General features: G+C 43.3%; 1 pseudogene; it reads left to right on the top strand.

Annotated features, from left to right (window-relative positions):
- The first annotated feature begins 4,151 nt into the window (after positions 1–4,151).
- On the top strand, positions 4,152–5,452 carry LOC119056108 (tubulin alpha-1C chain-like; annotated as a pseudogene).
- The last annotated feature ends 9,122 nt before the right edge of the window (positions 5,453–14,574 follow it).

Below are 14,574 nucleotides of genomic sequence, written 5' to 3' on the forward strand. Positions count from 1 at the left end.
GATCCTGGATGAGAAGCAACGTTTATTGACTTTAATATATTTTTCTCCTTAGCTAGCCTTGACCTGCCTTCAATGTAATCTCAGTGACACCTTTGACATTATTTCTTTCTTCCTTTTATTTGTTCACCTAATAATATGGAACACCTACTACGTACCAGGTGTATTTGTACTAGGGTTAGGAAAACAAATATGACACAGTCTCTTGCTCTGGAGTCCAGGTGATAGAAGCACTCATGGGCACGTGTATTAGGATGTGGCATTTGCAGTGGCAATGAAAAACTTAGGAAATGGGGGTCCCCTGCCCGGTACCTCAGAGTTTAGGAGCCAGAGGGCTGAGAAGAAGGACATTGCTCCACCACTCCCCTGGGTTCTAAGAAATATTCAGGAGGGCTTCCAGCTTCCACAGCTTATGGGAATTGGAACATGATTTATGGACAGATGCTAGACCATTTTACCTGGATTTTGAGGGTCAAGGAGATCCCTAGCTGACATCTAGTAACACTGGGCTGTCAGACAGGACTGGAAGAAAGTGACTGCTGTGTCCTCTCTTTGAGGACATTGGGGCAATTGTGTGTGTGTGTGTGTGTGTGTGTGTGTGTGTGTAAGAGCCAGCCAAGGAAACCTCAGAGTGCAGGAGGGCCCACATGGCCAAGACAGTTCTCTGACTCCTAGATCAGAGCTTCTACTGGTGCATTCTTAGATATCCTTTTTTCCTTTTTTAAATCCTTCCTTTAATACTGAAAAGTCTGAGATTAAGAGAGGCGCAATGATGTGTCATCAGGTGCTCTGACTGGACCCCATGTGTTTCCGACTCCTTGTGCCCCCTTTCCATCATGCTGCCTTTCTGACCAACGCTGTGGACAATTAGAGCACCATAGCTATAGACAAAGAACACCCTGTCTAAGTCCACTTTGGGTAAATTCAGGCAACATAGGTGAAGGTCCTCTGCTTTGCCAGCATGCCCTGTGTAATTGCTCATAGAGCCCTTTCTTTCTGGCTGGAGAGACTTGTCTCTCTAATTCAGGCATGGGTCCCAGCACCTGGCATTGAGGGGTGCTCTGTCACTATCAATTGGCTGAGTGGATGAGATGTACCTTCATCTAGCTTCAGTCATAGAAACCCACACTAAAGCCACTAAAGGAGCTTGGTCTCCTTCCCACCCTCGGCAGCGGTGGCTATCATGCCCCATATTCAGATGGCCCCTTGCTATTTCCAAATGTATTCACTTGCTTGGCTACATTCAGCCTTTAGTATACCTGTAGGGTGAACATTTGCCTGAGAGTAAAGAAGCCTGAAAAAGCTTCCGATAAGGAAACCAGTAATTTGCTATACATTATACATACTCTGAGGAATTGCATCATTTCCCACAGATTAAGATTGATTCCTAAATGTACAGCATTAAAGGGGCTATCCCTCCCACAGTTGTCTGTAGAACTGTAATTCATTCAACTGGAGTCTATACTGGGGACAATCAGCTCAGACATAGCGGTATTTGGTGAGCACAAATGCAGACTTCTTATAAACTTCTGGGTCTGGGAATGCAAAGAAGTTTTAGCCCAACACAGACTTGGGTTCATGCCTTCCTACATTTGACTGGAAGCTCCCTGAGAGGAAGTACCACATTTGTGCTGGTCCATTGTACAATTTCAGAACCAAGCATTTTCAGTGGAAGGATGGATAGATGGATGGATGGATGGATGGATGGATGGATGGATGGATGGATGGATGGATGGATTAATGAAACTTCGAAGAATCTTCCAACTTTAGAGAAGTTTTGAGTCCTCACTTTTTTGCTATTCTGGTTGATTTCTTCATATAAGACTGTTATAATGACCAGAAAGAAAGGAGTGGATTATATGATTCAGAGAGCAGTTAAAAAGGCCAGAAAGGAGAGAGTTCCCCATAAAGAATCTCTCCAGGAAGAAAAAGATCCTAGAGGAAAAGTAATATTAAAAATGCACATGAATATTTTTGAGCACCAGGCACTTTATCTTCTTTTATTCTCTCTCTCTCTCTCTCTCTCACACACACACACACACACACACACACACACACACACACAAAACATGATAGAGACACAATTTAGTAACTATTTTCCTATGCAGGTTACTTTGTGAGGACTACCTATGTATCATCTCATTTAAAATCCACAACTTGCCCTGGCTGGTGTGGCTCAGTGGATTGAGTGCTGGCCTGCAAACCAAAGGATTACCAGTTCAATTCCCAGTCAGGGCACAAGCCTGGGTTGCAGGCCAGGTCTTCAGTAGGGGGCATGTGAGAGGCAACCACACATCGATGTTTCTCTCCCTCTAGTTTTCCCTACCTTCCTCTCTCTATAAAAATAAATAAATAAAATCTTTTTAAAAAAAAGAAAAAAGAATCCTGCTCAAGCCAGTAAGTGCTAGAGCCAGGACTCAAACTTAAGTGGGCTTGACTTTAAATCAGGGGCATCCAATCTTTTGGCATCTCTGGGCCACACTGGAAGAAGAGTCGTCTTGGGCCACACACTGAATACACAAACACTAAGGAAAACGAGCAAAAAAAAAAAGGTCTGTGCATAATTTTTGTGATATCCACCACAACAGATAAGCAAAAAGCTCCTCATATAACAACCCTAATTATGTAGCAGCCCTTTCAATAATCTTTTAAAATCACTGAACAGGTCCCAAGTTTGTGATCACTAATATAGAAAATGTACATGCCTAAGTAAAAAAACATTATTGTACATACATTTATTTTATGTGACATTGAGACATATAATCACAAAAAAAACCCTTCATGGTGTTTTGATTAAAACCCTTCATGGTGTTTTGATTAAACTTACGATTTTGTGCTGGCCCCCATTCACAGCCACCCTGGGTCCCAGGCAGCCTGCAGGCCGTGGGGTGAACACCCTGCTCTAAATCCTGTCCTCTCTCCCACTGTCCAACTCTCTTCTCCTTTGACATGCTCAGTGGCTTCAGAGCAGACCACCCACAGTGACTATAGACAGGTACAGAAAGAACAATTTTGACCAGAATCTTGCCAATGGTGTCTAATACACATTCAAAGAAAAAAGAATCTCTAAGGGTTGGGCAGTTCAGTAGGTTCCTTGGGATGATTTTTAAAGTTATTTAAATTTTGTTTTTAAAAACTTATTTACTCAACAGGAATTTTCTAAAAAAGATTTTATTTATTTATTTTTAGAGGTGAAGGGAAGGAGAGAGGGAGCAAATGTGTCCAGATGGGGAATTGAACCATGATCCTTTGGTTCACAGGCTCACACTCAATCCACTGAGCTACACTAGTTAGGGCCTAAACAGGCATTTTATGATCTTAGTATAACATTCAAACTGTAAAATGGGTGTATAGTGAAAAATAATTCTTCTTCTTTCCCTTATCCTTTAGTTCCCTTCCCATGGAACTGGTCACTACTCCAACACTAGTAATATAGGAGGGGGGTATGAACTTGACCTGTGCCCACCCACCAAATCTTGAGAGCAGGATATAGGGGAAGCCTCCACAGGGTAAGGGACAGGGAGGCAGAACAGGGTGGCGGTGATGGAATGAATGGCATCTGCTACCTACTGGCTCCCTCTGCAGACACAAGGATAAAGGCCAAGGTGATATAACTATTGGAGAGGCACTGGGTGAGACCCTGGACCCCAGCCAAGCTGGTTTGAGGTGGGCCCCTCCCCTCTCCTCTGCCTTGTTCAGTGCGGGGACTGGGAGCCCTGGGAGCACCCAAAGTTCACCCCCACTGGGAACACTGGCACTCTCCTGATTGACAGAGTTCACCTCGAGACCTGAGTCCTTGGGACACAAGAGGAGGAAAAGATCTGAGGCAATGTGGTAATGATAGCTGACTAATTTAGTGTGAAACATGCCCCTCCTAGGGACATTGTCAGGTCGTGGGCTGAGGTTACACTCCTACATGAATGAAGGTGATCAGGCAGTAGATATAGATCTATGATAATGTTACCACTTAGTGCTTGCTGTAGGGCACCGTGCTCTATCTAGCTACATGAATTACCTTTCAGTCATGCCTGAGAACTCCTCAAGGTGAAATAGCTTTGAGTGCATTACTTACCTTGACTCTTAACTTGTCGGGAACAGTAATCAGGGCCTGGTGTCTACTCCTGTTGTCTACCTCAACCTGCTAACCCATAGCCATGTGTGAGTGCATCTCCATCCATGTTGGCCAGGCTGATGTCCGGATTGGCAAAGCCTGCTGGGAGCTCTACTGACAAGCGACAAGACCACTGGGAGGAGATGATTTCTTCAACACCTTCTTCAGTAAGGTACTGGCAAGCATGTGCCAGGGCAGTGTTTGTAGGACTGAAACCTAAAGTCATTGATAAAGTTTGCACTGGTAACTGCCTCCAGCTCTTCCACCTGGAGTAGCTTATCACAAGCAAGAAGAATGCTGCTAAAAACTATACCTGCAGGCACTACACAACTGGCAAGGACATCTTTTACCTCGTTTTGGACCAAATTTGGAAACTTGCTGACCGATACACAGGTCTTCAGGGCTTCTTCGTTTTCCATGTCTTTGGTGGGGAAACTTGTTCTGGGTTCACCTCCCTGCTGATGGAATGTCTATTTGTCGATTACGGCAAGAAATCCAAGGTGGAGTTTTCCATTTACCCAACCCCCCAGGTTTCCATAGCGGTAGTTGAGCCCTACAACTCCATCCTTACCACCCACACCACCATGGAGCACTCTAATTGTGCCTTCATGGTTGACAATGAGGCCATGTATGACATCTGTCATGGAAACCTCAATACAGGGTGGGGTAAAAGTAGATTTACAGTTGTTCATACGAAAATAATGCAATAATTAATAAACAAAAGTGCAAGAATAAACTCTGTGTTTCACATACTCAAACCTGTAGACTTCCTTTTGCTCCACCCTGTACTGAGTGCCCAACCTACACTAGCCTTAAACACCCCATTAGCCAGACTGTGTTCTATCACTGCTTCCCTCAGATTTGATGGAGCCCTGAATGTAGATCTGAACAAATTCCAGATGCCCTAACTCTGCATTAACTTTCCTCTGGCCACATATACCCCGCTCATCTCTCTTGAGAAAGCCTATGATGAACAGCTTTTTGTAGCAAGGGTCACTAGTACGTGCTTTGAGTCAGCCAGGTGGTGGGAGAGAAACACTGATTTGTTGTTCCACTTATTTATGCATTCATTGGTTGATTCTCATATACACCTTGACTAGGGATCAAACCCACAACCTTAGCATATGAGGGCCATGTTCCAAACAACTGAGATACCCAGCCTGGGCTTGTCTTGGGTTTGAATTTTAGCTCTGATGTTATTAGCTATGAGATTTGGAGCAAGTTGTTTAACCTTCTGAAACTTCATTTGTCTATAGATTCAGTGAGGATACCCAGGAAATGTGGGTATTTCTTCTCTTAGATCGTGTTGGGTGCACTGAGATTCAGATTCTCAAATGCTGTTAGGTAGACTATAATTTCTATTAGTCTACTGCTAGGTAAAAAGGACAATGTAGTAAGTTTTCATTATACGAAACTCACTGAAATATTTAATGTTAAAATATCAACTTACGGAACTCTGGCCAGTGTGGCTCAGTTGGAGTGTGTTTCCATAAACCAAAAGGTCGTGGGTTTGATTCCTGGTCAGAGCACATGCCTGACCAGAGTTGTGGGTTTGGTCCCTGGTTGGGGCTTGTATGAGAGACAACCAATCGATGTCTCTCACATGAATGTTTCTCTCCCTCCCTCTCTCTTTCTCTTTCCCTTCCCTTCTCTCTAAAATCAATAAACATGTCTTTGGATGAGGATAACAAGTATATATTAAATTATGGTAATAGGATATCTTTTTTTAAATGTCCTTATTTAGCTGTGTAAGAAGTCAGTCTCTTAATCTAGTCACTCAGGATTTGTGCCTGCACAGGCAAAAATGTCTCGATTAAGTAACTCCAGCGAAGTAAAGAGGTATACCCTCTTTTGCTTTCAGATCTTCTGTTCGGTCAGTGGTTTCTGTGAATTTAGGTATAAAACCTGAAATTTCTAAAACATAAAATTTTATTGTTAGTCTCATACTTCTAATTTGTCCCAAGAGGGAGTGTTAGCATTTGGCAACATCTAATTTTTTTGTGGCATTTTCTTCCCCATCTGCCTAACATGCCTATCTTTGTCACCTTTCTTTGAATAGTCCAGTGTCTGGTGACTTGGGCTATATAAAACCTTTACTAGGGACACAGATATTATGACTGAACCTGGGTGGAGTCTCTCGCTCCTGTTTTAGAGGTTTGTCCAGCAGGCAAAGCCAGCAAAAGGAAACTTTGGAGCCAGCAAGCCGGGCTCAAAGGTCAGAAAATTTCAGGACCAGCAGGACAGGTGGGTGATGATGCTGAGAAACACTTCAGCCTATGGTTTTATATGTAAAAGAGAAAGTAAGAGGCAAAAAGGAAGGTAGAAAGGGAGGGAGAAAAAGAGGGAAGGAAAGGAAGAAGGGGATGATTATCTGAGCCAGGCAAGGTCTTTAAATAAAAAATTCATATATTCCTCTGGAGGAAAAAAATCCTTAAAATTTGGGAGCTAGATGGTGAGCGGCACCTATTGTATTTTGGGGCAGAGCTATTTAAATAGCAGCACCCCAGGTACCACTTCCGGTACTCATGAACTGTGATTCTGCTCCAGAAACTTGAGCAGGGGGGAATGGAGAGGGGAAAAGAGGCTGGCGAACTAGCTAAAGCCTGGTTTGAGTAGAGGAGGCTGCAAGCCTCAGGTAACTGGCCATGCGGGCGAGAGTGCCCTGGGGTAGAAATCCTCACTCCGTTCCTCAGCCTCCTCAGTCATCTAGGTCAGTGCTGAGCCCACCAGCCAAAGCCAAGGTTTTTACCTCGTTGACAAGCTTGCAAAGCCTTTTTTTGTAACCTACAGTTGTGGACTGTAACTGTTTGATTCTTGTGAATCTTCACGTAAATCAGAGGAGGCTGAAAACCCACCCTGGGCCTTTTTGGCAACTTTCTGGGCTGTCTCGTCCTTGGAACAGTTGGGGAAGATTGTTCTGCCAGAATATCTGAGGATGGTTGCAAACCTGGATCTGGGTCAATGAGCTAAAGGTGGAGGAGATAGTTCTTTGCTTTCTCTTAAAAGATCTAGGCCCATAGATCTTTATACTGGAGGTGAGCCCATGGATAGATGGGAAAGAGACCCATATCCCTCACCCTCGTGTGCCATAATAATTGAAAAATCTTGGTGACATTTGGTGTGAAGGTAGGGGTTTTCAGTCACTGACATGCGTAGACTGTGGGTTAGCTGCAGCTGTGTGTTCCAAGAGGGAAATTTAAACAACCATCATCTTTTGTCTGCATTAGCCTCCTTACTAGCTGTCTTGCCTCAATGTCATCAAAAGCCTGCTCTGCTGGCTCACAAGAATTGACTGTGGATGTTTTTTCCTAACTCTGCATTCAAGTGGTATCGAACTGATCAGCTTGAAATCGTCCATGGTGGGAGTATTTACACTGCAGAAATTGGTAAGTGCCACAGATTGAGACTTTTATTTTTCCTGAAGATCTGATTTATTGGCATTGTCCTTCACTATTTCCACTTCTGTCCCCCTACATTTATTTCTTCCCACAGATGCAGTGGTCCATCAACAGGTAAAGCTGACCATTGTCACTGGTTGTTTAAACCACCCAGTGTCTTCCTATTGCTCTGAAAAGGACCACAATCTTTGCCATGGCTTCTGAGGCCAGCATACACAGTCTGGCCCCTACAGATCTCCCTGACCTTTTCTTGCATTCTGCTCCACGTCACTATCCGCACCCTGTCAGCTCTTTGCACAAAACTTCAGTTTCTCACCAGAAGTTCTTCACACAAGTTCTTTGTTCTACAGTGGATAGCGCCATTTGCCACTGCTTACCAAATATTCAGAAACTTTCCCACATTCCCCAGGCCACTTGCCATTGGGTGGGGCCACGTGATGAGTTCTGCTGAGTGAGCTGTGAGTAGAAGTGACACACAGCAGAAGATTTAAGAGCTGATGTGCTATCTTCCAGTTTTCTCTCCTGCAGCTGCAATTGTGGAGGCCATGTGTTGAGACAGCAGAACCACAAGATGGGGGTGACTTGGCTGCTGAGTCAGCTGTCTTCAGAGAGCTGCCTGATTTGTCTGGGCACAAGAGGGAAACAAACATTTGTTCTGTGTAGCGGCTGAGAGTCCAGACAAGTTCGTTACTGAGAAAACAGTAATTTAGCCCAGTAGTTCTCAAACATTTGGGTCTCAGGACCCCTTTAAAATTAAAAAGTATTGATGATCCCAAAGAGCTTTTGTTTATCTGGATCTGATCTAGCAACATTTCCATATCAGAGATTAAAACTGGGAAATTTTAAAAGTGTATATATCTTAGTTAATTTCAAAAATATAATTAAACCATTCCATGTTAACATAAATAACATATTTTTAGGGAAAAAACAGCTAGCTTCTAAAATAAACTAGTGAGAATGACAGTATTTTACATTTTTCCAAATCTCTGGATTAATTGAAGACAGCTGGATTCTCATTTCGGCTTCTGCATTTAATCAGCCACAATCTGTTTTGTTGCTGTTGTTGAGGTGCAAGAAGAAAATTTGGCCTCACACAGAAATGTAGTTACATAGGGGAGTATTTTAATAGTCTTTTTTGATGACTGTGGATGTTCTTTTTGGATACTGCATAAAAACTTGAAGAGTGGTAGTTTCTTAAAAGTTAGTTATGATTTGTAACCTGGAGCCACGTTAATGAACTTTTCATGCTCTGTTACTTGAAAATCCATTAGGCAATCTTGCACTTTGAGTGGATCTCTTACCTACACGTGGTTTTGTCACCTTGTGTGCTGGTTATTTGGAAAAGATTGGTTCACTGAGTTATACAGGTCTTCCAAATGTTGACGTACTTCATCATACAATGTAAATAAAAATTGCATTAATCGCTATCAGCATCCATCTTGTTGGAATCTTTAAGTATTAGGAATCTGTCAAGCTCATGGTAGTGGCTACTAGTTTTCTAAACCTCTAATTTTTGCTTGAAGCTTCAATTTTATATTTGGCAACAAACACTGCCAATGATTTTTCTTGAAGTGACAGGTTCATGATACTCCGTCTAAAAACTTTTTTTTAAAAGTCTGCCAAGAACCTAAGTTTGAAAAACCATAATTGTTCAGTAGCTTTTTTTAAAAGTAAAAACTGTGTTCCACGGTAAAAGCAGCTAGTTCTATTCACAATTTGAAAAATCAAACAAGTGTTTTTCCTCAAGACAACCATTATCCTTCTGTATACAGTAGATGTGTTTTATGCATACTTCCTATTTGCCACACAGAATAGTAAGAAGATGTGTACTGAAGGGTATTGATTTAATAAAAGAAATAACTTCACCTGCTCGATCAAAGTCATGTCTAAGTGGAGCGGGCTCTTTCTCCCCCTGCAAGTGCACGGAGTAAGAACACAGTGGCTACGAATACAGTCCAGGGCCACTGACTTGCTTTGTGCTAAGGCCCCCACAATTTTACTCACTCGTGTTTTTATATCATTACTGCAAATATCAATACAGTGAAAGGGGGCAATAAAATCTCAGTAATATGTAATTATGAAAATAGTTTTGACCTCTCAGAACCCCTGAAAGCATCTCTGGTACCCACAGTGGTCTGAAGACCACACTTTGAGAACCACCAATCCAGCCCATTCTCACTAACTGACTCATACTTTTCTTTCTGGCTTGAACAAGACCACCCCTACCCCCAAACCTCTTCACCAGGCCATCGCATTGTAGATGTGATGCCCAGGTTCCTGACCAAGTTTTCAGGAGTCCTTCCTTGACTCCCCAGGTTTGTTTCCAAGTTAATATTCTCACATAGCTCATATACATTTATCTTCACGTATCGCAATAGTAATTTTACATTGATATCTGTCTTCCTTGATAGATTTTAAGCACTGGTAGAACAGGAACGGCCTTTTGGCTCATTAGATTTTGGTGTTTGGTGTGCTGTCTGATCCATTAAAGGTCTCAAGTCTTAGTTGACTGAATGAATGTGGGGGTCTGAAGAAGCCATGTGCAAAAGGCCCAGTGAGCTTAGATTAGTGCACTTACTGATTTGGGATTCACCAGGAGGAGTCTGGGGCCTTGATGAAACTCACAAACAGGTTCCAGATATAAAAAAGGTAGCATGCTCACGAGTGGTATCTAAAATACCTGTGTTTAGTTCTTTCCTGTTTCTGAGGAAGGTGTGCACAAGTGTGTACATGTGTACGTGTGTGTGTGTGAGAGAGAGAGGGACTTGACATCGACAGTTCTTAATTATCTCTATAATGGGCAAAAGCACCAATAAGCCCTGATAATGTTATAAAAGTCTATGTTTTTATCTCATCCCATGGAACTTTTAATAAGAGCCATTAATAAGTAGGAAACTGATGTCCATACTGGCCTCTGCTTCCCTGGCAAAAGCTGGTAAGCTCTTTGAGGATAAGGACCATGTCTCTCTCTTCCTCTTCTTCTCTCTGTAGTGCCTAGCCCAGCACATTTGATAAATGTTTGTTAAGTTGTCATGTGGCAAGAAGTAAGGAGATGTGGCAGGAAAAAGGAAAGGCTGAGGGCTTGCGTTGGGAGCTGACCACCCAGGATTTACAGCCCCTCCGTTTTCCCTGTGTCATTTAGGCACAGCCAGCCCACCCGATGGCTGCTGGTGGCCATAGAAAGCAGCTCTCACGCCCACCTCCCTCTTACTTACTGTATCCAAGGAGTCCAGAACCAAAGCACTCCTCCCTGCTGGCGAAGGGTGGGGGCAACACCCATGGTTTTAGCCCAGGAGGCACATTAGGTCCTCCCAGAAAGCTTGCCAAAAAGGCACTCTCTCGGAGAGAACTCCAGGCATCAGTATTTTAAAAAGTGCCCAGGCAGTTCTGATACACAGCCAGAACACAGAACCTTTGGGTAGATTAGGAGTAGGGGACTCAGTTGTTCATGCAGGAATACTTGAAAACCAGGTAATATGTCCCTGAGAAATTGACATATGGCTGCCAGTCACAACGATGGCTGTCAGGGCCAGAGAAGAGTGCATGGGATTGGAACCAGTTCCACTCCTGCTTCCTGAGCCATGGGACCACCTCTGAGTGGTCTCAGCCTTGCGCTGCTTGAGTGCTCCTGCCATAATCTAACTTGATCTCAAAATCTGTTGTTCACGCCTTTCAGTTACTTGAACTAGAGGCAAGTAGAGGGACGTAATACCCTAGAAAGACAGGTGTGTGATTAAATTCTGCTTACAATGAAACTCCCGGAGGGGGTCACACGCTGAGAGTGCTGGGAGCAGTGCTTATAATAAGCCCTTGTTTATAGTTCAATTAGAGTTCAATAGCTCAACAACTCCTTCCTCCTGCTTCTGCTCCCCACACTCCCACCCAACAGTTTCTTTCTGATAGGGTTCTTTAAACTACTCTCTAATGGTGGGGTGGGTACCCGACCCAGGTCAAGTTATGCTTTTAATGGTGTTTACACAGTCAGAGTAGCTCAGCTTGTTAGACCATGGAGCTGCAAGGACAGGCAGAGCATCTGCTCAGGGCTCTGTTAAATTAACCTTTCATCAGTTTGCCCTAATTGATCCAGTGCTTCACTCCCAGGGCATTCCAAGTGTTTAAAAGCACATAGAAAATGATCCGACTAGTCTGTAACCATGGTGGTTTAAGAGAGCTGCTACAGTATTCCTTTTGAAATATCTCACCGAATAAAAAAGTATTTAGGAGACAGGACGCTGAGCATAAATTAATTTATTCAGGATGGAATTAGTCTCTAAAATGTGAACCAAAAATGTATGCACGTGAAAGACCTTGTTTTATACGCAAGGAAGAGTCACTGCAACACTGACATGTCTTCACGTGGTCAGCATGTTTCCATCCACAGAGGGGACATGTGGTGACGTCAAAGTGCCAAGCAATGGAAGTCGTGTATCAGAGGTATGCAGACTTCAGAGAACTGTCCCGTGCTCAGTTTGGGCTCCAGCTCTGGCCTGATGCTTGCCAGCCAGAGGACAATGGCATGGATGGCATGTGATCTGCAAAGGGAGAGGCTCAGGTTACAACCTCAGCTCCCTCACCTTGGTCAGTGTCTCTCTCAGCCTCGGTAGGCTTTCATGTTCACATCTGGAAAATGGGGATGATGATAGCACCTACCTTCCAGGACTGCTATGAAGATGTACAAAGATAACACCTAGTAAGAATACAACACCTGTTAGCAAAACAAAGCAAGACAGAACAAAACCCAATCAAGCAAACAATAAAGACAAAAGAGGAAACTCTGAAGGATCATGTTCAATTTTTTAGCTGCTTAACACTGCCACTGCTCCCTTCCATTCCACCCTTATTTGCAAGAATGCTAGCTGCAGTGACCTAAAAGACAAGCAAGCAAACAAACCTATATTTAAATAAATATGTTATAGGAGCCTAAAGTTCAAGTGCCCACAGTAAATTAAGGACAAAAGTGCACACTGCGGTCAGGCCCCGTGACAGCTGCTGCTCTCAGAAGAGGCTCCTGCACTTGTGGGTGTCTGTGAGTGCTCTGCTTCCTGAGCACACGTCAGACTACATTTCCCAGCCTCTGTTACAGTTAGATGCGGCCACCGGATTGAAGTCTGGATCTGGGAAGTGAGGTGGGTCTCTTCCAGGCCTGGCCTGTTAAACCCTCACAGGTACAATCCGTGCTGTCTTTGTTTATTTGCTGGCTGAATGCAGAGAACACCAAGGGCACAGCCAACCCAGAGTAAATAAGGGGAGGCCCTCTCCTACCTACATTGGACTGTGACATAAATTAGAAATAAATTCTTGTTTTCTCAAGCTACTGCTACTTGTGGTAAGAGTTTGCCTACCCTGATGGGTACAAGGGGCTTTTCTGGGTTTTGCTGGTGCCTGCATGGTGGGTAAAGGAACAGATAGGGAGTCAGGAGAGCTGGTCCTGGACTAGGCTCTACCCCTCACTTCCTGATAGACCTTAATGGTCTCAGAGATTGAGAGTCTAAAAAGAAGGTCAGTGATTCCTTCCTCTCTGATGATGACAGAACTGGCTCTCTGCCGATGCAGAGACTTGGCCAGGAAAGGCCTCTGCTAAGCCCTTGGAAGGCGATGCCAGCTGCCTTTCCCCTGCTCTCCCTGGAGCTTGATGATGTGCAGGCACTGCAGCTTGGCACATTGCAGCCTACCTGGCTCCGTCACTTAAACTAATTCTATGACCTTGGCCAAGCCTGTTAACCACTTTGTGCCTCAGTTTCCTTAGCCATGCAATGGGAATAATAATTCACCTGCTAATAAAAATAGTTCTAGTAAGCATTCAAAGTAATTTTCTGAAAGCATCAATTATAGTTCCAGACACTAGTAGTTACACAATAAAAGGTTGTTGCCATTAAATTAGTGTGCTTAAGACTTGGAGCATTTGACAAACATTTGCTGAGTCTTTACTATGGCCAGGCAAATTGCTAGGAGTGCAGAGGCAGATGTGGGGGACATATCTCTGCCCTCAGTGTACATACGCTCTAGTCCTGGTGTACTCTGACTTCCTCCTAACCCTCCCCCTCACCCTGAACACACACATAGGTATAACATGGCAATATGAAGTAGGAAACAAAGAACTGAATCTTCAAAGGGGCAAATTTAAAGGGGTATCTGGGACCAGATTTCTGCTCCTCCCCTAGGCTGTTAACATGGAGACAGTTATTCCTTCCTTAAAGAATTTCTCCCTCTTAGTCCAAGGCTTGGCAAAACTCCCTGGTTAGACCCTGGGCAGTAGTCAAATCTCAGAGGACTCTCAGTCAGAAGAAAAAGCAAATATCCAGCTGCAGCTTCAGCCTGACTCCTTTGGTCTAAAGGAGCCTGGGGAGAAGGGAGAGGTCAGTGTCAAGAATCACTGCTCTTGGGGAGGAGAACACACAATACAGATACAGGTGCTATGTTGTGGAACTGTGCACCTGAAACCTGTAGAATTTTATTAACCAGTGTCATCCCAATAGATTCAATAAAAAGGATAAAGAGATTTTTAAAAAATCATCGCTCTGTTTCCCCAGGGTAGAAGAGGACGAAACTGGAAGCCTTGAAGGGTGTTAACACGGGGACTGATAATTATACTTCGCTGCTTTACTATTCTGATGGTGAAATCTCTAATAGTCATTCCATACACAGTGTAAAAAAGCTTTTAGGATAAGCTTAAGAAGGATTAGTTATAAAGACCTAACTTCGAGAAACCTCTAAAATATTGTAAAAGGGGAAGTGATAGTCAAAATCACAGAATTTAAAAGCTAGAGAGAACTTCAAAGGTTATCTAACTCAGATTCTCAGATGCTGATCCATGATTAAATTGTCAAGGTCCGTGATGAATGAAGACACTCAGGCCAATTTTTGAGTCTTTCTATGCAATTAATGTTACTCATTTGAAATGACTGATTCTTAATTCTAAGATGGTCTTCCTAACTTTTTGGTTGAAATATTCTTTATTTTACAGAATGGTGATAGTATTTTAGATGGTAGTTTGTTTTTTCTCTTTTGCACCTGTGTTTCTAAAATCCTTGCCTATAAAAAATAAATTGGCAATTATATCCTGGTCCC

The sequence above is a fragment of the Artibeus jamaicensis genome, unplaced genomic scaffold, assembly GCF_021234435.1.
Source record: "Artibeus jamaicensis isolate MK-2021 breed Jamaican fruit bat unplaced genomic scaffold, CSHL_Jam_final scaffold_1019, whole genome shotgun sequence".
NCBI lineage: Eukaryota > Metazoa > Chordata > Mammalia > Chiroptera > Phyllostomidae > Artibeus > Artibeus jamaicensis.